Genomic DNA, 26,824 nt, shown 5'->3' on the forward strand with positions numbered 1-26,824 from the left:
ACAATAGATCAAAGAACCTAAATTTCAACCATCCAGGAAGGTGGAGCCAGACTAAAACCAGCAATATGAGATTTTACCATGTAAAATATTATTTTCAGATTAACCAACAAGTAAATACAGTACAGGAGCAGGGGGACACCAGACTCTTCAGTCAAGAAAGCAGAACAAATGTTTACACCAGCATCATTCATAATAACCAAAAAGTGAAAACTACCATCAAGTGATGAATGGATAAACATAATGTGGTATACTCATAAGAGGACTGTTATTTGTCCCTAAAAAGGAATGACGTTCTGATACATACAAGATGGATGAACCTTGAAAGCATTATGCTAAGTGAAAGAAGCCAGTCACAAAAGGCCACATATTGTATGATTTCATTTCTATGAAGTGTCCAGAAAAGGCCACATATTGTATGATTTCATTTTTATGAAGTGTCCAGAATAGGCAAATTTATAGAAAGAGAAAATAGATAAGTAGACGCCTCGAGCTAGGGGGTGTTCAGGGGAAATGGAGAGGTGACTGCTAAAGGGTATGGGGTTTCTTTTGACGGTGATGAAAATGTTCTAAAGTTGATGGTTGCAATGGTTGCACAACTCCGTGAATATAAGGAAAACACTTTAGATGGGTGAATTGTATGATATTTGAATTCTATCTCAATAAAGCTGTTAGGAAAAAAAAAATCTGGAGCATTTAGTTGCCTATATGTTTAAATAGAGACGGTAATATACTGTAATTGCTAGGAAAGCTAACCTGACTTCAGATTGGCTCAAAATAAGGAAAAACTTATCCGACAATGAAAAAGACTGCCAACATGCAGTAGTGAGCTCTTCAGTGCTGGAACCATTCAAGCAGAAACTACCTGACTTTTCAGTTAAGAACACAACCAAAGGGATTTATTTCAACTGTGGGCTAAAAGCTCAAAGAAACTATCTCTAAAATACTAAAATTCTAATATTTGTCATGGATGACATTTAAGTGACTGAAGGATTAGTCATTAGATTAGGATATTTTTAAGAGTACAAAATGTGGAGGTAGGTCTCCTGGAGTCAAACCCATACGCCCCCATTTAATAGCATGGCCTTAGGGAAGCAATCAGCCCAAGACTCATTTTTTTGTTTGTAACTTGGAGTCAATAATAATAACATAAATCAATACTTTATAGGCTAACTGGTAAGAATTAAACAACATAATGATGAGGCCTCTTCTCATAGCATCTGATTGGATTTTTAGCCTTACGAGCCATAGCAACTCAGCATTTTTAGTAAAACTACATGAACTATAATAATTTCTAACAAAAAGTAAAATGCCATCCAATAGCATTCACTGATTCAAAACGGGCAGGACCCTCTCCTAAACAGAGGTTGCAACATATGTTGTTTTCCAATAAATACACAAAAGCTCTAAGAAATATTAGTGCTGTTTTCGTACCTTAAGGAAGCCATGGTGTAATAGTAGACAGAACCCTCCCCCAACAAAAAAACTAATATGCCTCACATTTTGTAACTTACTAAATTAACACAATACAATTTTATGGATATCCTACCTTTTTCCTTCATTGTCATGCTTGACAGCTTGTTTTTTCACCAACTCACTTTACTGGATGTTATTTTAACATCAAAAACAGAAGCCCCATGCAACCAAATCACGCCTGTTATATGGCTGTTTGAGAGGCGCCAACGAGGAGAAGTCAAGTCTTTATATACACTCAGGAAGTGCATATGCGTATTTTACAAGGTCTCAGCTCTCCTTCAAACCTTGTCTATTATAAACACAGCCTTTCGATATGTTCTCACTTTGAGATCGCTTACACCGCTGACTATTTGCAGGGCAGAGAAATGCAATCAAACACTAAAGCTTCAAGGAGATTAGAGAACTGCCAAGGTCTGAACTATATCAACAGCTCGAAATCAGTTCATTCAACAGTGCTTTGACAGTATTATACCCACTAAACAAACATGGCAACGGTGTGCACATCAGATAGGGCATCGTGTTCCAGAAGTTTGTTGCTGAGACTTCTGGGAAATGTCCCGTCATTAGATTTATTCCCAGAGGACAAGCATAGGCATCCTTCTCAGACAGTAAACCCTGCGACAAACACTGCCCCAGGTAGTTAGGAAGCTCATGAAAGAAAAGGGGAGAACCCCAAACCTCTGCTGAGTGGGAGTCAAGAAGGAAAGTTTTCTCTTGCTATCTGTGCTTTAAAAAGAATTCTAGCCAGTCAGAGAAAGACGAACTCTATATGACTCCACTCATAGGTGGAAGTTAACATATTGACAAGGAGATCTGATGGGTGGTTACCAGGGAAAAGGGGGGGTGGTGGGAGGGCACAAAGGGGGAAGAGGTGTACCCACAACATGACTAACAAAAATGTACAACTGAAATCTCACAAGGTTGTAATCTATCATAACATTAATTAAAAAAAAAAAAAAAAGAATTCTAGGGGCCAGCTCCATGGCCTACTGGTTAAGTTTGGCACACTCTGCTTTGGGGGCCTGGGTTCGTGCTTTTGGATCTGGGGCATGGACCTACACCACTCGTTAGCCGTGCTGTGGCAGCATCCCACATGCAAAAAATAGAGAAAGACTGGTACAGATGTTAGCTCAGGGCTAATCTTCCTCAAGCAAAAAAAAAAGAGGAAGATTGGCAACAGATGTTAGCTCAGAGTGAATCTTCCTCAGCATAAATAAATAAATAAAAAGGAGAAGTCTAGTCTAAAAGTTTAGTTTTCTGCAGAAAAATCATTTGACAAAATCTAACACCCTTTCATAATAAAAACATTCAACAAACTAGGAATAAAAGGGAACTTCCTCAACCTGATAAAGGGCATCGGTGAAAAACCCGCAGGTAACATCGTACTCAATGGTAAAGGGCTATGTGCTGTCCCACTAAGGTCAAGAACAAGATAAGGGTATCATCTGCTCTCAACACGTCTCTTCTGGAGGTCACTTCTATTCACTTCTACACTGGAGGTGCTAGTCAGGGCAATTAGGCAAGAACAAGGACTACAAGACAGCCAGATTTGGAAAGAAGAAATAAAACTACCTCTATTTACAGATGTCATGATCTTGGATATAGAAAATTCTAAGGAATCCACAAAAAATCCTATCAGAGCTAAAAGTTCAACAAGGTTGAAGTTCAACAAGATTGCAGGATACGAGATAAATATACAAAAATCAATCATATTTCTATACATTAGCAACGAACAATCCAAAAATGAAATTAAAAGTGTGTGTTTCCATCAGCCTTGTCCCAAGGAAATTCCAAATTTCCAAACTATAAACTGGAAATTATAAAGTCATTCCAATGATTTTCGTTTGTGGCTCTTGGAAAATGACCTCAATCACACCTTAAGCAATTAAAGATTCATTTGTTTATTTAATAAATATTTATCAAGTGCTTCCTGTAACCCAGGCATTAGGAAAACAGCAGTGACCGAAAAACTCCTTGCCACTCCCCCCATCAGGAAACTCACATTCTAGTTGGGAAGACAAGACAAAAACAGATGAACAAAAAATTATAACTTCCCATAGTGCTAAGTGTCATAACAAAAACAACACAGAGAAGAGAAATGGAGGCTCATGGGAGGATGGCGTGTGCTTCAGACACAGAGGTCAGGGAAGCCTCCCCGAGGAAGTGATAGAACAATAAACCAAAACAAGAAGAGGGGTGGGGGGTGGCTTTCTATGCAACTGGAACAGCATGGCTAAGAACCCCGGGGTAGAAACAAGCCTGGTGTGTTCCTGAAACAGCCAGTGTGTAGGGTAAGCAAGAGGGCTTGTCCAAGGCTAGTCCTGCGGGAAAGACAGGAGCCAGATCACATGGGGCCTGGCAGGCCATGGTCCAGAGTGAAAGCTTTACCCTAATATATAATGGGAAGCCATGGGCAGGGAGGGGAGAGGTGAATGAAGTAGAGTGATCACTCTGGTTCTTTGTGGAATAAATGGTCAGAAATGCTACTGCTGTGTGCCCCTGGGTATGTGGCCCTATCTCTCTGAGCCAACAATTTATACATCATAACTGCCTCCCAGATTTTCTGTGGAACTAGTGGATGATATACAGACTTCAAAGCTCTTTGCAAACTGAAATTTGTTGCTGAATATACAGCAAAAGTATCATCGCCCTTACTGAGGCCTTTCCTAATCTCCTAAAACAGAAGTAATTTCTTTCTCTAGAAACAAAAAGCACTTTATCTTTCTACCTCCTTTAACACTTATCACTTTCTATCCAGTATTATAAGCATTATCTATTTATCTTATCACTTCTTCTGGACTTCAGATGGCTGACTCAAATCTCACCTCTGCATAACTGATCACTTCCAATTACTGGCTTCCAGCCCCCACTCTACATGACAATCAGAGCATCTATGTCATTTTATTGTAATTGATTATTTACATGTCCATCTTTGTCACTAGGTTATAAATTCCTAAGAAGCAGGTTCCATGTCTTGTTCATATCTTTGCCTCCAGTGCCTACCTCACTGGAAAATCAAGGGGAAGATACTGGTGTGTTTGCAATTTCCCTTTTCTCTGCTGATCAAAAAAGTCTTCTCAACATGTGAGTAGAATAAACACTTATAGTATTCAAACTATTTACAAAAACAAAGGGCTTAAAAACTGACAACATGTATTTGTATATAACAAATGTAAGTTTTAGACAATAAAATACTCACTTAACAAACCTGGAAGGATCTTTACATCTGGCAAAAAGTTGCTAGCCATTCATTTATTCATTTGTTCGTTTATGACTGTACAATTTCATGGTAGTAAAACTACAACTGTTAGCTTCGATTCCTCAATCTCAATAACACAGTTCCTGCCCCCAAAAAGTCTCAAGATTTGAATTTTAATCTTAAAGATACATTTTCTTCTCTTTTGTTAAAATATTTTTGACGTATAATATTGTGTAAATTTAAGGTGTACAACATGTTGATTTGTTATGTATATAATACAGTTGCCATTGTAGCAATAATTAGCACCTTTACCATATTACCTAATTATTCTTTTTTTTAGTGGTTGGAATCATTAATAGTTCTAGGCTCTTAGCAAGTTTGTTGATTATAATACAATGTTGTCTATATTCACTATGCTGTGCATTAGATTTCTAGGGCTTATTTACTACTCGTAAATTTGTACCCTCAGATAAGATCTGTCCTGTTCCCCCACCCCCATCCCCTGGCAACCACCATTTTAATCCATTTTCATGAGTTTGACTTATTTATGGATTGATACAAAATGTAAAATTATTTTATTCAAGAACACGGATTAATTTGATTTCACTTGGGCCTAGACAACTATTTTAAATCTAATGGTTTCCATAAAATGCTTAAAATCCAAGTCTAATTCTTATTGTGTGATATCTACCCCACCAAAACAATGCAAACTGAAATTAGTTCTTGTACTTTTGAGACACACATCAAAGTACCTAAAGACTCAAAGCAGAAGACACAGAAATCTGAAGTTCTTTTTTTCTTTCAAAGTTAAAAGTCTGCCTTTCTACTTCCTACTCTCAGTTCGAAATAACTGGTTAGGAAGATTGGAGAGGAAGACAAACCCTGGAGTGTCTTCTGGAATGTCTTCTGATATCCTGTTCTCTCTGTGTGGGACTCAGTTTCATACCTGATGGTTACTAGTTCATCACTCTACATACTGAAAATATTAGCAACTTGTCTGGAGGAATAAAAAGCAGTCTAGAGTAAGGTGTTCCTTTAACATGTTTTTATGTGTCAGCCGATAGATGAGTGGTTCTCAAATTGTGGTCCAGACCAGCAGTATCAACATCAAAAGTGATCGTGCTAGAAACGAAAATTTGTGGACCCCACCCTAGCCATTCAGAGATTCTGAATCAGAATCTCTGGGGGGCAGGGCTCAGCAAGCTGTGCTTTAAAGACTCCCAGATGATTCTAATGATTCTGATGAATGCTGAAGCCTGAGAACTGCTGTGCTATGCAGATTAAAAAATGGAGCCACACTTCATAGAACTTACAGACTTTCAGGAAAATAATTGTGAAAACATGTATGTTTCAGTGAAGCCTTGGGCAAGATACAAAGGTTATACAAGGGCATCTCCTGTTTTTCTCAGGATATCAGGAAAGGCTTCACAGAGGGGGCTACACCTGATTAAAACTTGAGAGAGTAGGAGTTTGCAAAACAACCACATGAAACGGGCATTCTAGATAGAGAGAACTAGAAACAGAAGATTTAAATTAGATCATAATCAGGCAAAGATTTTGTGGTGGTTGGTGTTTTAAATCTTCTATAGAATCCTTTGCTCTCGGGGGTTGGCCCCGTGGCCAAGTGGTTAAGTTCACGCACTCTGCTTTGGCGGCCCGGGGTTTCATCAATTCGAATCCTGGGCACGGACATGGCACTGCTCATCAGGCCATGCTGAGGTGGCGTCCCACGTGCCACAACTGGAGGGACCTACCACTAAAAATACACAACTATGTCCCGGGGGGCTTTGGGAGAAAAAGGAAAAATAAAATCTTTAGAAAAAGAATCCTTTGCTCTTGATCTGGTTTTCAGAACTTCATGGTTAAGTCCTTCTCCAGTTTGAAAGATACACTGGGGAAAATCTAGAAAACAAAGCAGGGAAGCCAGAATCCGTAGGAGAACATCATGATATACTGGTCAAAGGTCTGAGCCAGAGAAAGAGCTGGAGCAAATGTTAATTTTTGTGTACTTGGCTCTTAATACTTGGGTATAATTAACACTTTTGTGTCCATAGACAAGTTGCTTCACTTCTATGATGTCGTTTTCTTACCTGTAAGTAGAGATAAGAGTACCTACACCATAGGGTTGTTGCTTGTTGGGGTGATTAATTGAGATAAAGAATTTGGTTTTTTTCAGATTCCACATATAAATGATATCATACAGTACTTGTCTTTCTCTGACTGACTTATCTCACTTAGCATAACGTGCTCAAGGTCCATCCATGTTGTCACAAATGGCAGGATGTCCTCCTCTCATTAAAGATACATTTTCTAAGTAGTTGACAATTACTATAGTACTTTGGGGAAAGTACACTGATATGTCTTTCTACCCTTGTTGCCAAAGAAACTTGAGATGATAAGTATTTTGAACCAGGCCAAACCACAAACACACTGCAAAGAATGTCAACTGAACTGGAAAATTCCTTCAGCTGAGCCAGTCTTTAAAAAGATCCCCCAACGAGCTCTCCAAAGAAAGACAATAACTTTTTTTCTAATTGGGAGTGGACACCAGGACAAAACATCTCTGACTTGGAAAAAAGTCATTATTAATAAAAGTATAGAATGCTAAAGTATTAACCAGGTGTTTTATAATTTAATACCTAAGACACTTAAGAAAACGTAAATGTTTAATTTCAAAGTGGCTTTCATACTCATATAGGAAGTTGGAAAGCCAGAACAGTGCAATTTGTTCATATTAAGTGAATTAGCTCAAGTCAACTATTTCAAAATGAAGATAATGACAACCTCTTTAACTAAATGAATACTTATTTCAAAATATGCTCTGGCCAAACTCCATAAAAAAGATCCGGAATAAGGTCCAGGAAGCAAGACTACAGTTCTCTCCGCATCATTTTATTTCCTCCCAGTAAGATCATCCACTTAAAGCACACATCCAGCTCACCAATTTCTGCGCCCCATGGCCAAGAGACACCACTTAAATGCACGTCTCAGTGATCAGCCCAAGTTCAGCATCATTGGGCACATTACCGCAGCCTGAGTGACGTCTCCGATTCTGTGATTTACTGTCCATTACTTGATATTGCTATTCTCCATCCACCTTCTGTTTCCAAATGTTTTGCTCTAACACTGGACTTCATTCCTGGCATAGTGCTCCTTGCCAGTCTGATAGAAGAGCCCAGAAGGGAAAAGGAGCTCAAAGCTGAAGATGTGCACACTGTAACACTGGTTAACTTGGAGAGCCTCTAGGAGATGAAGTGGAATCTGTCATTTATTACTTCACAAACTCCACGTGCCTCCAAAAGAATCCACAGTAAACCTTTACCCTTTTTATCTCCTTCTTACCGGAGACCACAAAAGTAATACCAGTTGCAAGCTTTAAGAAGATACTGCTTTCCTGTGGAAGCAGCTTTGTTCACAAAGATCTCTCTATACTACATTATGGAAACCTTTCCAACTTTGAGGTTAAAACAAAGCAGCAAGGCAGACAAAGAGCCAGCAAAGCCATTTCACAGTAACCAAACTACCAGTCTCTGTCCGTCCTTTCTGTGCCCCTCTTTTATCCAGAAAATATTTGAGATATAGATCAAATTTAGGCAATCTTAAAGATCTTGCAGGTGCCCAAAGTGAACTGTTGGAAAGCACAGATGCCTATCTCCCAAATGTCCCTCCCTCCCTGCCCCCTCGACTTCCCATATGGAATGAATAAGAAGCAACATCATGGTGAAAATAGATGGCTGATATTTCATTGAAAAACTGCCCTCTTTACCTACACCCTGGAGAACATATATGGCTTGTTGGTTACAAGCATGACTTTGCACAGACCTGGCTGCGTTTACCAACAAAGACGCGAGGAGTCATGAGACCTCGATCAAGTTCCTCAAGCTCTCTGAGCTTCCTTTCCTTCCTTGTAAAAGGGGAGTGATTCTCACCTTGCAGGATATTTGGATGGAATAAATCAGACGTTTCTTCGTGCAGCACCTGGCACAGGGTCAGAGCTGGATAAATGGTAACTATTCACCTCGCCTTCCCTCACCCGCCTCCAAACTGCTTCAACTTAATCACACCTTCTTCCTAGATCCAAATAATTTACCACCACCATCATCATTATAAGCTGATAGGGCAATGTTGCTAGAAAAAAGAAAAAGGTACCAAAGACAAGAGAAAGGATGGGGGGTGGGGAGAGGATAAGAGGGAGCGGGAGATACTTTATGTTCAAGTTAGACAGAAGAGCACAAAAATATAATTCTGGTTTGCCTTGTTCCTCAGTGGCTAGCACAGAGCTGACTGAATACACAGTGGGCACTCCAAAAAAATACTTGTAGCATGAAAGAAAACACAAAAATGAAAGTGATGGCTCCACGCTGAGACCGGGGATAAATGTGCCATAAATCCTGGCTTATCTCAACTATCTAAACCTAAGGTCTAAGGTATGACCCCAAAAAACCTTGGCAACAATCCATTATAACTGTTGTTCTCTTCACACAGGAATGTTTGACCAAAGGGCAGAAAGATTTTCCTTTGGCTCAGTTTACAATGAAGCTGCAAACCATTAAACCGCACCTCATTTGACCTTAATAAACCCAGGACCCGAGAGAACACAGTTATTCATTTCCCTCAAGTCCTCCCATTGGATTCTTTCATATTTTAAACTTCTTTTAATGACTTTCTACTGCATTCACCAAATAAAGAATCCTCCCATTGATAATTAAACACCTGCTAGTTCCTGTAAAGACGTTCTAAAATAAAAAAAGTGAAGAGTCTGATGAATAAAACATCCCCTTTATTCCATGGGGCTGAGTTCAAATAAAGGAAAATGAGGCATTGAATAAAACTTGTCATTCTTTGAGGCTTGGTTGCCACAGTTAGTGACCATACTTATATTGAGACTACTTTGAGCTAAAAGGTTATATATCAAAATATTTATTACCCCAAGAATAGTTAAAAAGTAGTTCTTGTAAAGTCAGCAGTCATCATGAAGAATAGAACACAGATAGGTTATTATTATTTTTTAACTTCCTATTATAAAAATTTCAAACATTCAAAAACAGAGAGAAGAGCCCCCACATACCTCCTGCCTTCAACAATTATCATACATGGAAAATCTTATTTCTGTTTATGCCGACACACTCCCTACTCCAACGGGATTAACTTAATGCAAATCGAGGCATCATAATTTCCCCCATAATTAATACAGTCTCTATATAATTCCTACACTACTGTCTTGTCTATACCTAAAAAGTAACAATAATGCTGTAAGTCAGAGATAATAACTAGTGTCCAAATTTCCCCATCTCAAAAAAAAAAGTTTAACATTGATTTGATAAAATCAGTATCCAAAGGCCACATGTTGCATTTGGTTGCTATGACTCTTCAATGTCCTTTGATCCAAAGGTTCTCCTCTGCCTCTTTAAACTGTTCAATGTATTTGTTGAATAAGCAGCGTCATTTGAAGTATAAAATTCCCCTCATTCTAGGTTTTGCTGACTGCATTCCACATGCGTCATTTTACATTATGCTCTGTCCCCAGCATTTGATGGAGAAGCTTGATCTGATTCAAACTATTATTCTTTTTCCCAAGAATACCTCATAGGAGGTAAGATGGGCCATGTAAATTAAATTGGATGACAATTTCATGACTTGCCAACCAGACTTCCTCCCCGCCAAGCGTTTATTCCTGACATTGCAGGGAGGTTGCCATCCAGCAGCAGAATAAGGAGCACCAGTTGAAGACTGCCGCTCTTCCTTCCCTGACTGAGCTCCTTACTCTGAGAAGGTTAGTGGATACAGAGAACTAACCCTAAAATTCCCTTCTTTCTATCTCACATGTAAACATTCCCAACTCCTTGGCACACACAGGTTTTGAACAGTAACATTCTAAATAAGAAAGATCACATTCAAGGGGCCGGCCCAGTTAAGTGTGCACATTCCGCTTCTCGGCGGCCCGGGTTCCCCGGTTTGGATCCCCAGACATGGCACCGCTTGGTAAAAGCCATGCTGTGGTAGGCATCCCACATATAAAGTAGAGGAAGATGGACACGGATGTTAGCTCAGGGCGAGTCTTCCTCAGCAAAATGAGGAGGATTGGCAGTAGTTGGCTCAGAGCTAATCTTCCTCAAAAAAAAGAGAAAGATCACATTCAAGTCACCTCCCCATTCCACAATCTGTCAATATGGCAAACGTAACCCCTTATGTCTTACATTAAATAAAAAATGGAATTCTGGCTACAAAATCCCTTTTTAATGGCATACCAGCAGGCAAATATAGATTTTTCAAGCAATAAGCAATTTCTACTATCACTGCTTAGGGAGGGGGAAAAAAACAGCCTTTCTTTTTTGCTGCTGTCAGGATGGACGATTACAGTGTAGAAAAATGCATTTTTACTTTTTAAAAAAGCTTTATCGGGAAATAGGCCACCATGAAGCAATTCATCTATAAAGCAATAGGGATGTCATCAATTTTACCTTACACTTGAATCACACTCTTGATTCCTATTCAGCTATATTTCAATTATGCCTTTTATTTAAAGACAAGCCCCTCCAAACACATAATGTCACCTAAAAGTGATCTTCAAAAAAAAAGCCCCGTCGGGACTGGAAAGTTATTCATTTAATGCATAAACTACTCTGCTTCACTCCGGAGGTAATGGTCTCAATGCTGAGAAATATTTGCAAAGAAAAAGAAAGCAGCTGGAAGAACACTGGCTTAACATTTTTTCCAGATTTAAACAGAGCTGAAGAAATTCTGCAATGGTGGAAACTTCAACGTCTTTAAATTTTTTATACTCAGAATGTGACTTAACCAAGCCCCATCCTTCTGAACTTACCGTTGGAGGCTGAGACATTGAGGAGTATGTGACAGAAACTTTAAACAGCCTGAGGCAGCCTGTCGTGGGCAAACTCTAGGATGACACTCTAGGGCATCGCTGTCATGTAAATTCAAGAAGAGCACCAAACGGCCCACAACAAACGTGACTGTGACCATGTTGATACTTTATTCTAAAGAATGTGGAATAACACAGTAGACTCTTGTATTTCTCTGCCATGGGCTTGCAACCTACCCCAGTGAATACCCAAATTCAGGAGTGCCATAGCTGATAATCACATCCCTAAAATGAGGACAAATGGCCCCTTCAAAAGCCCTTATTGATTCTAGAATCTCAAAAGTAAGTTAAAAGTCATTTACAAAACAGGAATTTTTGGGGGGTGGGGGAGGGCAATTTTTCATAAAGAAGTATTTGATTTTTTTTTTAGAAAGAGTTTTTCTAACCAGAAAAGAGACTAAAACTTCATTGATAATATGTTACCTATGCACTGTTAGTGGTTGAACTGCGTCCCCAAAAAAAGGATATGTTGGAGTCCTAATTCCCATTACCTCAGAATGTGACCTTATTTGCAGACAGGGTCTTTACAGAGGTAACTGAGTTACCATGAGGTCATTAGGGTGGGCCCTAATCCAATATGACTGATGTTCTTATAAAAAGGAGAAATGTGGACACACAGGCATGCATAGGAGGATGACGATGTGAAGACACAAGAAGACGGCCACCGATAAGTATGGAGAGAGGTCTGGAACAGATCCTTCCCTCACAGCCCTCAGAAGGAACCAACTCTGCCAATACCTTGATCTCAGACTTCTCGCCTCCAGAACTGGGAGACAGTAACGTTCTGCTGATTGGGCCACCCAGTTTGCGGTACTTTGTTACAGCAATCCTAGGGAACGTGTATGTACCTATATGTAATGTGTGATAATGGTAACACTAATGTCAAATGAAAAGTAGCAGTTGCCAGACAGGAACTGCATTATGACGCTATCAGAGACCCAGGGCAGGGGCTTAAACACACAAAGGTTGATTTCTTTCGTACAACAGGAAGGTGGGTGGCTACAAGTAGGCACTCAGCAGCTAAAAGATGCCCAAGTCTCTGCAGTTGCCTTGGCCTTTCCCTCATGGTCTCAAAAACAGCTGCTGTAGCTCCAAGTTCTCACATCTGTATTTCATGTCTGAAATGCAAAATGTAAAAAATCAAAAGGAGTACACTTCCCACCCGAATGGACGCCTTCAGAACACGTTTCCTGGAAGCCCCAAACAACATCTACTTGAAACTCATCAACCACCCCTATTTGCACGGGAAGTTGGAAAATGTAGTGTCTTAGTTAGGGTCATTGCCATCCCCAATAATACAAGAATTCAGTTAGAAGGAAGGAGGAAATGATCTTGATTAAGCAAATCTACCCAAAGCTCAGAGAGGTTAAAAACTTGCCCCCAAGTTCACAGCTATTAAGTGGGACAGTCAGGATTTAAATTCAAGTCTCATCTTAATCGCAAACCCATACTTGGAACCACCACCCTATACTGCACCCTCGGCAAACCCAAAACCCTACGAAGGGGTGGTCCAAGGTGAAAAAGGGGTTGGCCTCCCAGGAGCTGCTCCAGAGCTCAGCGGCCTCTCCTTCTGGCTTTCAAGGTAAACTGAGAACCTCTGAGCATTCAAAGGCAGCAGTCAGGCCAACAGAGCTTCTGATGTGCCCCCAATAAGCAGCATTTTCTGAATAAACATGAGGCTGCATTTGGTGCTTGGCAAGAAAATTTAGAAACAGACATACCCTGCCTGCTACTATCCCCTTGGGTGTTTGTTTGTTTAAGTGATATTTACAATCCTCAAGCAGGTGAAGCCTTTCTCAGGTACTCCTTTACCTCGCTTCTACAAACGGCAACCGGAAGTTTTCTTCAAGAGTCTTTAATTGCTCCTTTCCAATTTTAGAAGGCCTGTATTTATAGGCATCCGCTCTACTTCACTGTCAATACTTTATCTCTGCTAATTGAAAGAGGTTTTCTTTCTCAATGTTGGATAGCATCACTGAGGAACCAAATTCTCTACCCTGATACAAAGGTCAAAAAACTAGCCCGAGCATCCACAGCTGTAGCACCCCCTGAACAAGCCACTCACTCATCAGGGTTTTCACAAGGAATTCAGAGCCCCTTCCTGCTCCTACTCTATCTAACCTACTCTATGACTGAACGGATGACCTTAAGAAAGAAATCTCCAGCTGTAGTTAACCTCATGGTCCTTTCCCTCCACTTCTCCAGGTTATAATCCCCCAGTGTTCCTCTGCATTACCATAGAGGTGTCCTGTCCTCCTCAGTCAAGCCAACCAGAATCTCTCCCAGAGTTGGATCTGGATCTTGAGTGGAGCACCATCTCTTAAAAGAAGACATGGTGGCCGACTCATTCCAGCACCAGTTGGCCATTAGCTCCCACTGTCCTGGTTCCTGCCCTTTCAAGTCACGCATCCCATTTTTCCTTCATCCTGAGAATAAACCTATAGTACCCTTCCAAAGCCAAATTTTGACTTAGTCAGAATCCACTCATCCATCCCACTGCTAGCAATCAAGGAAACCCTCCTGCATCAGTTTAATATGCATGTAAGATATTTCCCTGATATTAGACACACAGTGGAAAATTAGTCTCTCCTTTAGCTTCAGGGGGTCAGGCGAGAAATTCTACACAGGAGAATAAGGATATTATTACTTTTAGTGTAAGTTGGAAAATAATAATCTCCCTTCATTGCATTTAGGGTGCAAACGTGCCTTCCTAAAGACAACTTGTAAAAAAGGAAGTGACTGAGGCACTTAATCTGATTCATTAAGAGGCAGCTTGCTAACTGGAAAGAACCAAAATATATTGCCCTTCATCTCTGCTCAGTAATCCACACAATTTATTCTCGCCTATTAAGGTAAGACTGTTACAGAATGAGCAAAACCAGAAAACAGATTCTAAAAGACATGAAAAGTTTTACTTCGCTCAGTTATAGGATTTACAATTATTTGCATAATAAATCAAAGAAAACCACTTTCAGTTGCAAGAGGAAAGTAATTTACAAGATTCATAAGTCCCTGTTATTTAGTAAAATTAGGTCTTTACCTGCAGTGTCTAAAATTCTGACAACATAATCTTTCAAATCAAAAGAGGTGGCAGGTCCCAAAATATGTACTGCAATCTGTCACTTAAAAATAATAGCAAAAAAAAAAATTATCATCCAAAGTGATTGACAATGGAAAATTACAGAAGTGTACCAACTTCTGTTTGGCACTAATGACAATTAGCAAAATCTCCTTTCTGAAACCCTTCCAGCTCCTGCTTCCTCATTCACCTTCTCTAATTCCAAAGCAAGTCTTCTGATTCAATGCAGAGAACGCCTTTTAGCCTGACAACTAAGAATTAGTTCTTTGATTACTCACTCAGCTCGGTGTTGGAGAGGGAGGCAAGAAAAGACAACTGACCACAAAAGAAAGTTAAGACTTGCTTTCTGCCCTCCAGAAACTGAGTTTACTGGGGCAGAAGAAAGTGAAAGAACACCTAAAGTCGATCACATAACCGTGCCCAGCAAATACTTTACCACTTGTCATTTTGGGATCTAAGCTCTGAGGTCAGAGAAATCAGCGGTGGCCAAAGAAGTGAAGACTTTTGAGAAATACTCTCAAGAATTCCAAGCACAGGGACTGCAGAGAGAATAATTACACCATAATTTATTTATTTTTGTGTGTGAGGAAGATTAGCCCTGAGCTAACATCCGCTGCCAATCCTCCTCTTTTTGCTGAGGAAGATTGGCCCTGAGCTAACACCTGTGCCCATCTTCCTCTATTTTGTATGTGAGACGGCTGCCACAGCATGGCTTGATAAGCAGTGCATAGGTCCGCACCCAGGATCCAAACCTGCAAACCCTGGGCTGCCCAAGCAGAACACACGAACTTAACCATTAAGCCAGCGGGCTGGCCCCTACACCATAATTAAATGGGCATTTACCTAATGCCAGGCCCTGTGCCGCCTCCTTCACATGTAGCCTATGTAATCCTAAAGAACTACATTGGTTAGCCATGACCCCCATTTCACAGATAAGAAAACAGAGAATCAGGAATTTACCAGCCTGCGCACCAAGATCACCTACCAGTAATACTTTGGACTAAGAGATAAATCTATTGATTTTTTCATTCACTCTTTCAAATACTATAATTATTCTAACTTCAAAGCCATACAGAGAAGACCTCAGAGAAGAAATATATATAGAAAATACAGTGTCCCAGTTTCCCCTGGTACCAAAAAAAAAGAAGAAAAAGAAGGAAGGAAGGGAGGGAGGGGAAAAAAAGAAAGAAAATTACTGAGACGAATCAGGAAGCGAACTTCTAACACTCAGCATCCAGATAAAACATGAGATGTCAGCTTTTGTTGACCTACTCTATTTCTAGCTATATTTCACACCTGGGGAGGAGAACCACTTCTGAATGTTTAGCTTAATCCATTGCCTTCTGCAGCTCACACCACACAATCACAGTAAAGGTTCAAGATTAAGACGCTTATTTTAATGAGATGCCTGCAAGATGGAAGGGAAGGCAGCCCAATATCCTCCATTAGCTGGACTGCCCATGACCTGACGTCACCAAGGCAACACTAGTGCCTGTCATTTCCAGCACTGAGCACCCAGGGGTGCATAAGACAATTCCCTGGGGGTGAGAAAAAATATTTAACCTTCTATCATAATAGTTTTTACTTCATGCTTTACATTTCTTTATGCTTTATAATCTACACAATATTTTAGTATAAGATCACATATACAAAATTGATAAAAATAAATATACATATATTGGGGGCATGGGTCCAACTTTTTTTAATGATGAGAAAATGAATGAGATCAATGAAGACCACCAATTCACACCAATCTGTTAAAAGAATAAAATGTTAACTTCCAGTACCCTCAATAGCTAAACTAAATGACATCACTTTGGAACCACTCCATTAGCTAGAGAAAAAAAACCAACTCAAGTTTCATTTCGGTCTCTCTTTGAAAGGTATTTGATTTCTAGCTGATTCTGGGCACAAACAATGGCTGACCATTACAAATCTGTGGGGCCACCTCATTACGAGTTCATACTGCAACCAAATCCCATTTTCCCTCTGCAAATTCAATTCACATCAATAGCCCCATATATCACTGGCTACTGCTGTTGGCTGCCTGATTTTGAAACATAAAATTTTTTTTGAAAGATTACTGCCAACACATAATAGGCAAACTGCAATTTCAATTCCCTACACATGTGCTTGAAGGAGGGGGCTATACAAGCTACAAAATGTAAATGAAGCCTGTTGTTATCAGCTGTTTATAAGCCCCATGACATCCTCCTCCCTTATTCCTCCAGTCACGTAAGGCAGGAAAAAAACACATCAAAAGTGCCGCCATTCAAGAAAGTGCTTTTATTATTATACTCTATCAGTTCCATGGTCTCTGAATTTTCTGAGCTGTGTACACAAAATGCAACAAAATTAAGCCGTGGTGGCTGGGTACAGCCAGTCTTCATTAGGGAGAAGTCAGTGTGAAGGGGGAGCACAATCACATGACGTTGTTTATTAAGATGTTTTCATAACCAACCAATTCGTTTTATGAATCCATCACTTACAAGAACTAACATTTAAGGGTGACATCTATTGCAACAAAGGTAGAGTTCATGGGGGGGGACAGAGCAATCCGTTTTCCCCAAAGTCCATAAGCAAATCTACTACCAGGCCTATTGCAAACTTCTGGTTCTAAGATACCATCTGCCTAACACATTGCTGGTTCACCGCTCACCTGTGACTTCCTTGATGAATTCTTCCAGAAAACACTATTTCTTAGCAATGCATGTTTAATTTAATATACTACCCACTGGTACTGTGATGGGAAGATAAAATACAATAGATCCATGGTGAATCCATGCCCATTTGGGAGACAAAGGGAGGCACGATGAGTTCACTGTTGAGTGCTGGGTTGTTGAGTGCTGGGTTCCTCAGTCAATACCCTCACTATTGACACTGTGCACCAGATAATTCTTTCCTGCAGGAGGCTGTCCAGTGCACTGTAGGATGTTTAGCAGCAATCCCGGCCACTACCTACCAAGTGATAGTAGCACTACTTCCCAGCCCTGGCAATCAAAAATGTTTCCAGACACTGCCAAATGTCCCCTTGGAGGAGGGGGAGGCAAACTGTGAACTCCTGGTTGCAAATCACTGGTCTTGTGGGTCTACATACCCATCATCAGGCAGAAATTTTATGTACATCCTTCGTATGAGCAGGGAACAACATGCACAAATCCATTGCACACCCACGCAATAGGCTATTACACCCATAAACCTTCCTGGGACACTGAACAAAGTCAAGTTTGCCTAAGAAAAAGAAGGTGACTATGCTAAGGTACTAATGTTGATCATTAAAAGTCTATTAACAGGGGGCCGGCTGGTGGCACAGCAGTTAAGTTCATGAGCTCTGCTTCGGTGGCCCAGGGTTCGCCAGTTCAGATCCCGGGTGTGTACATGGCACCACTTGGCAAGCCATGCTGTGGGAGGCGTCCCACATATAAAGTAGAGGAAGATGAGCATGGATGTGAGCTCAGGGCCAGTCTTCCTCAGCAAAAAGAGGAGGATTGGCAGCAGATGTTAGCTCAGGGCTAATCTTCCTCAAAAAAAAAAAGCCTACTAATAGTCAAAGGTACTATTTATTAAAAAATATTTATATTCTGCCAGCTTATAATTGCATTGACTCAATAACTATCCAGAGGAGAACACCTGGAAAATATCTGTCATGGGTTTTCCATATTCATCAAAGAAAGCTTCCAGAAAGATTAGTTTCATGGGCCAAAATTTTTCATTTAATCAATTGTCAAGAAAGCATTAAGAAAAATTTCTTCAGAGTCAAACCCCCTTAAAGGAAGATGAAAATGCTGTAATATTTAGTTTAATGGAAATAAAGAGGTAAAAGATGTTTTTCCTAAACAACCACCACTGAACTTCTGCAAACCAATACTAAAAAAAGACAATTTTTATTTAACAGTTAAAGAAACCAGCTTCCAAAAGCTCAATTGCCATCTGCAATTATAATCAGGCCTAATTTAGAATACCCCAACATGTTTTAGTCTTAATTAAAAATGGCACATCCTTGCAAGGGAATGCAATGTGAATTCACAATTCAAATGTGAACAGGACACATGCACACACACACATCTAATGCTGGAGTCTAGACTTGGGACACTTAACTATTTTACTAGTTTCTTAATGGATGTAACTGCAGTATAAACTTTGCTTAACTTTCATATTTTAAATTAGAAAAGCGTGTGGATTATCTCAAGACAATTTGCCAGAAAGACAAATGGATTTTCTAAGCCTACCATCTTTTTCACACAGCACATGGCTGATCCTGTATTCCAGCCACTATTATCTTTACTCCGCATGAAAGGCACAATGCTTCAGGGTAATATTTCCACTGATGCAAAATAGTTTTTCCACCACACTAAATAACAAGATTTACCAAGTACCACTTGGCCTCTTTGTAAGCTTAATAATTAGTTATAATAACGTGTCCCTGCACGTTTATAATTCAGTGTAATTTTTATATTACAATTCCTTAATATGGTCTCCAGCACAATCAGCCTTTTGCCTACAGAACATTAATGCAGACATTATCTGAAAACCACCACACAAACTCCTGATGTCGGTCAAAGCCATTTAAAAGAAGACAAATACAAAGAAGACACAGAATGGAGGACCTATGAACAAGAGGCACGCCTTTAACCTACAGGATTAAAGAGAAGGGTTCTCCTATCTAGCCACCATGTAAAAATCCAACTCCTTCCAAAATTCATTAGTCTTACATTCAGGTTCCCCTGCTGGAGCAGAGCCTCTGGCAAGGAAGGCAAGAGGGGGGTGGAAAGCTGTAAACAATAAGCGTGCCTCCCATGTAAGCCTGTAAAATTAAGCCTCTCTCAGTTGGACAATCAGCTTTATATAGCTAATCAGGAAGAAAGAAATGAAGGCCATCTGCTTCTTGGAAGAAGTTCTGTATCTGATTAACACTATCTTCTTGAAAGTAAACTTCCTGCGTACAAGAGGACAGGAGAAAGCAAGAAGACAGGAAGACCCTTTTAAATTGCCTGTGCACCCTGACAAATCCACATGCAGTTCAAGCCCCTGACTATTTTATGCAGAAACAATAGAAGAATGATTAAATGCTGATGCCCTAATTGGACAGACCTCACTTGATTCCTAGCTCTACCACTTATTAATGGGTTAGCCTTTGGCAAATAATGTGACCTCTCCATAGTAGGCTAGATAATTGACCCCTATATCCAGGTCCTTTGCCAGTCAACTCTGCAGTTCCTCCCACAGTATACTTCTCTGTCCCTTGACTTGAGGCTTGGCTGTGTGACTTAGGTTGTTAGCTTAAGAGTGAATTTATTGTAAAAATATGGGATTGTCACTCAAATACCAAGGGCAGGGATGTAGCTAGCCTCAGACACAAAGTAGGATCAGGCACTCAATCCTTCTACGAAGCCTCCAACAGTCCTCTTCTTCTATCCCCTCTCCGACCGTCTACTTGACTCCTTCTTACTGAACCAGGCTTTCTCTGTCTTCCATGGCCAATGGAGGAAGTCAACTATGAGCAACTTCCTTTCTCAAATCTCCTTGGTTCAACACATCAACATATCTGCAGGAGCAGCAGCAGTGCCTCAGTCCCAAGGTGGGTCAGGAGCCCACCATCAACCAACCCAGCGGAGCCAGGGATAGTCTTCAGGGCTGCTACCTAAGTTGGGTTCTTGACATACAGCACAAAGGTCAACTGAGAAAAATGAAATGCAGCCCACATACTCTGCTTGCCATGCTGAGTACCTTGGCATGTGGCTGCTCTCTGCCAGGAGGAAGAAATAACATTTTCTTTGCACAAAAGCACTATCTGTCCAGAAGGAGTGCCCAAGTATGGTGAGGAAGACTTCTCTACCTGGGGAGAGAAGGACTTAGCACGGAATGTTGGTATCTGAGAGAGCTGAGGAGGGTGTCTACATGGAAGAATGGCCCAACATGGAAGGGATTGGTTGAATAAGTAAATATATTCAAGATAGTGGAAACCAGGTTACTCACTGTCAGAAAAGGGAGTTACATATACAGAAAGGAGAAGACTAAATTGAACCATGTGGCCTTGAAATGGAATTAGAGGTAGTACACTCATAAATCATAAAAATACAGATGTAAAAGTGTGTGTATATAGGGGCTGGCCCTGTGGCCGAGTGGTTAAGTTCGCGCGCTCCGCTGCAGGTGGCCCAGTGTTTCGTTGGTTCGAATCCTGGGCGCGGACATGGCACTGCTCATCAGACCACACTAAGGCAGCGTCCCACATGCCACAACTAGAAGAACCCACAACGAAGAATACACAACTATGTACCGGGGGGCTTTGGGGAGAAAAAGGAAAAAATAAAATCTTTAAAAAAATAAAAAAAAGTGTGTGTATATAGATACATATACACAAAGAATCTCTAGTTGTGTCCACTGAAAGTGTGTGAGAGCTGTCACATCTCATGAGCAATGACACACTTGATGCACAGATCTTGGTTTCTAAATATCATTCTCCTCTAAAAGGAATCAGAGCTCCATGGCCAAACCCAGGGTGGGGACCAGCAAAGTACAAGATGAACCTGCAACTTCTTCTTCTAGAAAGTAAGGAAGTGCTCAAATAATGATGGTGACACATGTCAAAAGAACACAAGAACCAGCTGGAAAGAACTCCTACTATCTAAATGTGGGAGGAATTTGAGTATCAAAATAACGGTAGTGACAGATTATAACCCATTAAATCAAACAGAAATCCATGAGTCCAAACTGATGGAATAAATGAACAAGTTGAAAGTTTAAGGGAAATGGCCTTAAAGTATCTATCCACAAAATATTACAAAGGGGGTTAAAAAAGAGTAACGTTAACAGTGGAGAAGCCTGGCAGAGGCTGCCTTTATCAAGTGATCAAACTTAACATCACTAGCAATGGGACACATGGACATCACGTGCCACCTGACAAGACACAATGAAAGGAACAGAGGATCACTTCTGTGATACTTCTGCCCTGATGCATAACCTGAATCTAATCGTAAGGAAGCCTCAGACAAACCCAAATTGATGGACGATTGACAAAATAATCAGTCTGTTATCTTTAAAATTTTCAAGGTCATAAAAGTCCAGGAAAACCTGATAAATTGTTCCCAAAACAAAGGAGACTAACAACTAGCACATGATCCCAAATAGCTCCATTTTTGGGGGGACAATCAGGGCAAATTTGAATCGGGTCTCAGGATTAGATAGTAGTGTTATATCAAAGTTAATTTCCAAGCTTTGATGGATATATTGTGATATTATAAGAGAATGTCCTTTGTAGGAAATACACATACAAGTCCTCAAAGAGCATAGGGTACCAGGTTGGCAATGAATTCAAACTGGTTGCCAGGGTGGGGCGCGAGGTGTCTTTTATTTGTTGTTACATTTCTTTCTGCTTTTTAAAAGAAATTTTTTAACCTATAATGTGTCGAGTACAAGGTGGCCAAGGAAGGAGTGGGCCCTTTCAGAAGGTGGATGGAGAAGGTCATTCAGAAAGGACACTTGAGCTGAGATGTACAAGAGAAGGAGCCGCCATGCAAAAATCCAAGGAGTAGAGATGATAATTATGGTGCTGATTTTATAACAAAACAGTACCGCCACCCAATTCATACAATGCTGAGTGCAAAGCGATGGTCTAAGTTATTTCCATATTTTAACTCATTTATTCCTCACAACAACCTTATATTATTAAGTATATCGAGTAAAATTATTATTACACCCCATTTAAAGACAAGAAAACTGAGACACAGAAAGGTTTCAGTAATTCACCCAGGTCACAAGTTTGGTTAGTAGCACAGCCAGGATCTGAACCTGCCAGTCTGGCTCCAAGGTCTATACTCAACTACTATGCCATCAAGGCAACCCCAGGCAACTAATTGTACAGGATGCCAATGTAGAAATGGAGCCAGGACTGTCAGGCCATCCCAGCCACGAATACTGGAGCGAATAAGTGAGTGGGGAATAGCAGGAAAAGATGTGAGAAGTGGAGACAGGTCCACGGCTGAGAGTCTGGACTTTTTCACATGTAATGGGAAGATGTTTCTGAAAGCAGGGAGACTACTTAGAAAGCCGTCACCATATTTTAACACAGACAGGATAGTGGCCTAGACCAAGCCAGTAGCGGAAGAGATGGAAAGCCCTGGCCAGAGACACTCAAGATTTATTTTGCAGGTGAAGCCAACAGGACCTGGGTAATTGTTCTAGAAAGCCAGGCATGAAATCACCTTTTAGGTGAAACTGTATTCACCATCCAAATTCCTTGGACAGACTGAATACAGAGAGGTCACAGTACACTGCTGGTAGTTTGCTGCTCTGGGCACCTCATGATCCTTTTTTAAAAAAAGCACAAAGTGCAATGAACCCATCCCAACCCTCTTCTATTATGCAGCCTTCAGTACCCCAATAACGGCTCATGTTTTATTGAGACTTCATCATCTTCCATTTATGTAACCATTTTCCCCTAATAATAAATAACGTCCAGTTTATTCTGATTTCATAGCTTTCCTCTTTACAAAGAGAATCTCTCCCCCACCGATAAAGTCATTTGTTCCTCCTGACTCTCATCAAAGATTGTACCTGGCACTGTAATTGGGAGAGTTTTAAATAGGTAATTTAACCTTGAGAGGATGTTCATTTGACTCAACACATCCTTCCAATCTAAGAAACACATAAATTCCCTTTCACCTCAGCATGTCTTTAATTGTGACAGCAGTGCCGAGAAATTCATTTTCAAAGAGCTGATTGAGCCACAAGGGAATTTTAATACCTAAATATTGAAGCAATTCTGATGCACTGCTTCAAGGGAAGCTGGATTTTCTAGATGAAAAGGTTCCAAAATGTCTCTGGTCTATGCCTTTAAAATAAAACATGTCTTTAGCATATTTTCATCTCGCTACATTAAGTCAGAAAGTAAAAAACACACTTTATTTCTCTTAAAAATGAAAAAAAAAAAAAAAACCCCGTTGCTTTCAATTGTCAGTAAGGGCATTCGCTGGAATGCCTCTAGGTTTTTGAGTGTCCTAGTCTAAAGAGTGTGATTTTCTTCACTTTCGAATATGGAGGAATAAATGTTCTTTAGACTCTTTGACAGTCCAAGTATATTCCACTCTGCAGTGCTGACTACAGCTACAGAAATAGCATTTCACATCGCAGGTCTGAAATTATAAGGGGTGAGCACACCCAGCAAGGAAGGGAGGCAGTGTGCAGGACACAGCCGACCTGCATTTTGTCATCCTCTCCTGCACGGCAAAGGCCGTTCCATCAAATGATTACAAGTACAAAACAAATTAATTCCAGGAACCAGAGAATTCAGAACGAGTAATAGGATCCCATTCCCCTGAAGCTGATATCATCAAATTCTCTCGCATGATTTACAACCTGGCAATCTATCTCTTTCCATTGATTATCCTGCTATTATGGAATATAACTGCTCTCTGTCCATTCCAAGAACTTTAAAGTGTTGTACTGAGAATACACTAATGCACCTTTAATGCACAAAAGACGGGAGAGAAAAAAAAGCCCAAGGAACAAAATAGGTTGGAGAATGCATAAACCTGAAGTTCCTTTCAAAAGCAGTGCAGAAGTTAACAGCTTTTCAGGGAGGCAATCAGGCAATTCATGCCCAGCAGTTACCTGGGCTCCTGGTGTTAACATTTCTAACTGGAAAGAGGCCACATGCCACATGAACCCGGAGCAGCACATGTGCACGTCACCACGGGCGAAGACCATCCAAGAAAACAGAGTCTGAACCTGATCAAGCTGCAGAGTCGCTACAAATGTCCAGAAAGATGCTTCCGAGTACAAGCAGCTGGCCAGACGAGCTCTGAAACGAGAACCTTCTCTGCTGCTTGGATTGTTATTTGATGGTTCATCCAAACCTTAGCGCCAAGCTTGGCAACCTCCAATCCGCTGTCTCTTTTTGTATGGTTCAAGCTAAGAATGGTTTTTGTATTTTTAAATGGTGAGAAAAAAAACCAAAGAAGACTATCTTGTGACACATGAAAAGTATATGAAATTCAAATTTCAGTGTCCCTAAATAAAGCCTCATTGGAACACAGCCCTGCCCATCCGCTGACGTGTTGTCTCCGGCGACTTTCATTCAAGCATCAACGCAGTGACGAGGCACAGCTGCGATGGACGGCCCATAAGGCCAAATCTACTGCCTGGCTCTTTACAGAGAAAGTGTGCCAACCTCTGCCTAATTCACCCCCAGATTTCAGGAAAACCACTCCAAATAAACTAAGGGCCCACTAGAAAAATGTAACCACTAATGAAAGAAAAACTGTTCGGTACTTTCTAAATAGGCTCCCTTCTCAGAAAACGCCACAGAAATGGCACAGAGGACATAAAATCTCCAAAAAAGCTTTCAAATTTGCGGACTTGGTAACAAGATAATGATTAGAAACAAAGCAGGAAAACGATGAAAATGGCATTGTGCTGGTCCCTTTCCGTCCATGACTCTATTTGATGCGCACAGCAAGGGTCTGAGGAATGGTTATCCCCATTTTACAGATGAGGAGACTGAGCCCAAGAGAGGTCACGGCAGTACGTGGTGCCTTCAGAGCACGAGTCTAGGTTTCATTGGCTCTAAACCCATGCTTTTAACTATTACAAGATGATTAGGATTCCTGTTCAAAAACTCAAACCACTTTTGCCATTTGGAAAAAGAGAATGCGACAGTAAGAGAATAAATAATATTTAAGTGAATGAAACGAGAGAACTATCTACCTCGGAAAGGAATGGCCATTTAACAGAGAAATGTTTGTCTTATTAAATGCTGTACGCTTCAGTGTTGAGCTCTTAAGTAACGATCGGTCCTGTACTTACTATCACCCTGAGTACAGCCAAATCCATCTAGGCAAACACACTCTCTAATCTCTTTATCCATCTGCTATGAAGACTGCTGGCTACAGCCCAGCATCCTTGCCCCATGGAGACTCCTTCCCCCATACTTACCTCCCAGGGCAATTTTTTATATTCAGCAATAAATCACTTGTAATCTCGGAGACAGTGACACTACATCTACCAAATGACTCAGGTCTTCCAAAATCTCTTAACAAAGCCTGATGATACAGCCTGCAGTGGTACTGCCGATTTTATTACCATTATTTTGACAACGCCTAGTAGTGAACATACACAGCACTTACAGTGTGCCAGGCACCATTCCAAGCACTTGAAATGGACTCATGTATTAAATTGTTAATCCTCACATCCCTACAAGGTCAGCACTACAATTACCTTTATTTTACAGAATAGGAAAGTGAGGCACAGAGAAATTAAGCAATTTGCCAAAGTCCCACAGCCAGCAGGTGGCAGAGCTGGGATGTGAACCTAGGCAGTATGGCAGTGGAGTTCACACTCCTTACCACATACCTCACTACCTCTTCATACTAAACCAAATAAAAATGTTTAAAAGAAAAAATCAATTGTGCATGACCAAGCTTATCTGTATTACAAATAGTAGAAGAGCAGTCTTTAATTTTTAACAATTGGGAAAGGTTGGAAATAATAACCTGCATAAACTAACAGAAATAATAAAACATGTTCTTAAAAGGCAATGTTATTTCTTATTTAAAAAACAGAAGCTGGGCTGGCCCCGTGACATAGTAGTTGAGTTCAACGCCCTCTGCTTTGGTAGCCCAGGTTCATGGGTTCGGATCCTGGGCGTGGACTTACCACTCACCTGCCATGCTGAGGTGGCCACCCACATACAAAATAAAGGAAGACTGGCACAGATGTTAGCGCAGGGTGAGTCCTCCTCAACAAGAAAAAAAAAAAAAGATGAAACATCTAGGATGTTTAGAGATGGTGGGGTGCTTCCAGCTGATTTGCCTTCACCGTAAAGGTCAAGCGGGGACACCTTTCAGTTTTGTATTATTCTAAAAGCCTGAAATTTTGGGGATTATACTAAACACAACTCAGCCTTTCCTTAAAGGATGAGGCTCTTTCCATAATGACGGCTTATCAACCTGAAGAATAATTTTCATAAATGGAAAAGGTCATAGTTTAGTTATTATTAATCCCTATCTAACCTTCGACAGAGACCAAAGGCCTTGGTATCACGTTCAGGCTGAATCTGACCACAAACCACTGATGGCAAACATATAGTACATTCGCCAATCCTCACTCTGAGCCCTCATGGCAGATGTACTGATGTTCCTTTTCCCCATGGGGCCCACGCTTCTCAACAGAAGGATGGGCTATGGATGGTACTTTA

General features: G+C 40.6%; 1 protein-coding gene across 4 annotated transcripts in view; it reads right to left on the reverse strand.

Moving 5' to 3' along the window:
- Positions 1–26,824, reverse strand: part of PTPRG (protein tyrosine phosphatase receptor type G) — a 680,787-nt gene that overhangs the window by 613,028 nt on the left and 40,935 nt on the right. The window lies entirely within an intron of this gene.

This window comes from Equus asinus, chromosome 21, assembly GCF_041296235.1.
Source record: "Equus asinus isolate D_3611 breed Donkey chromosome 21, EquAss-T2T_v2, whole genome shotgun sequence".
Taxonomy (NCBI): domain Eukaryota; kingdom Metazoa; phylum Chordata; class Mammalia; order Perissodactyla; family Equidae; genus Equus; species Equus asinus.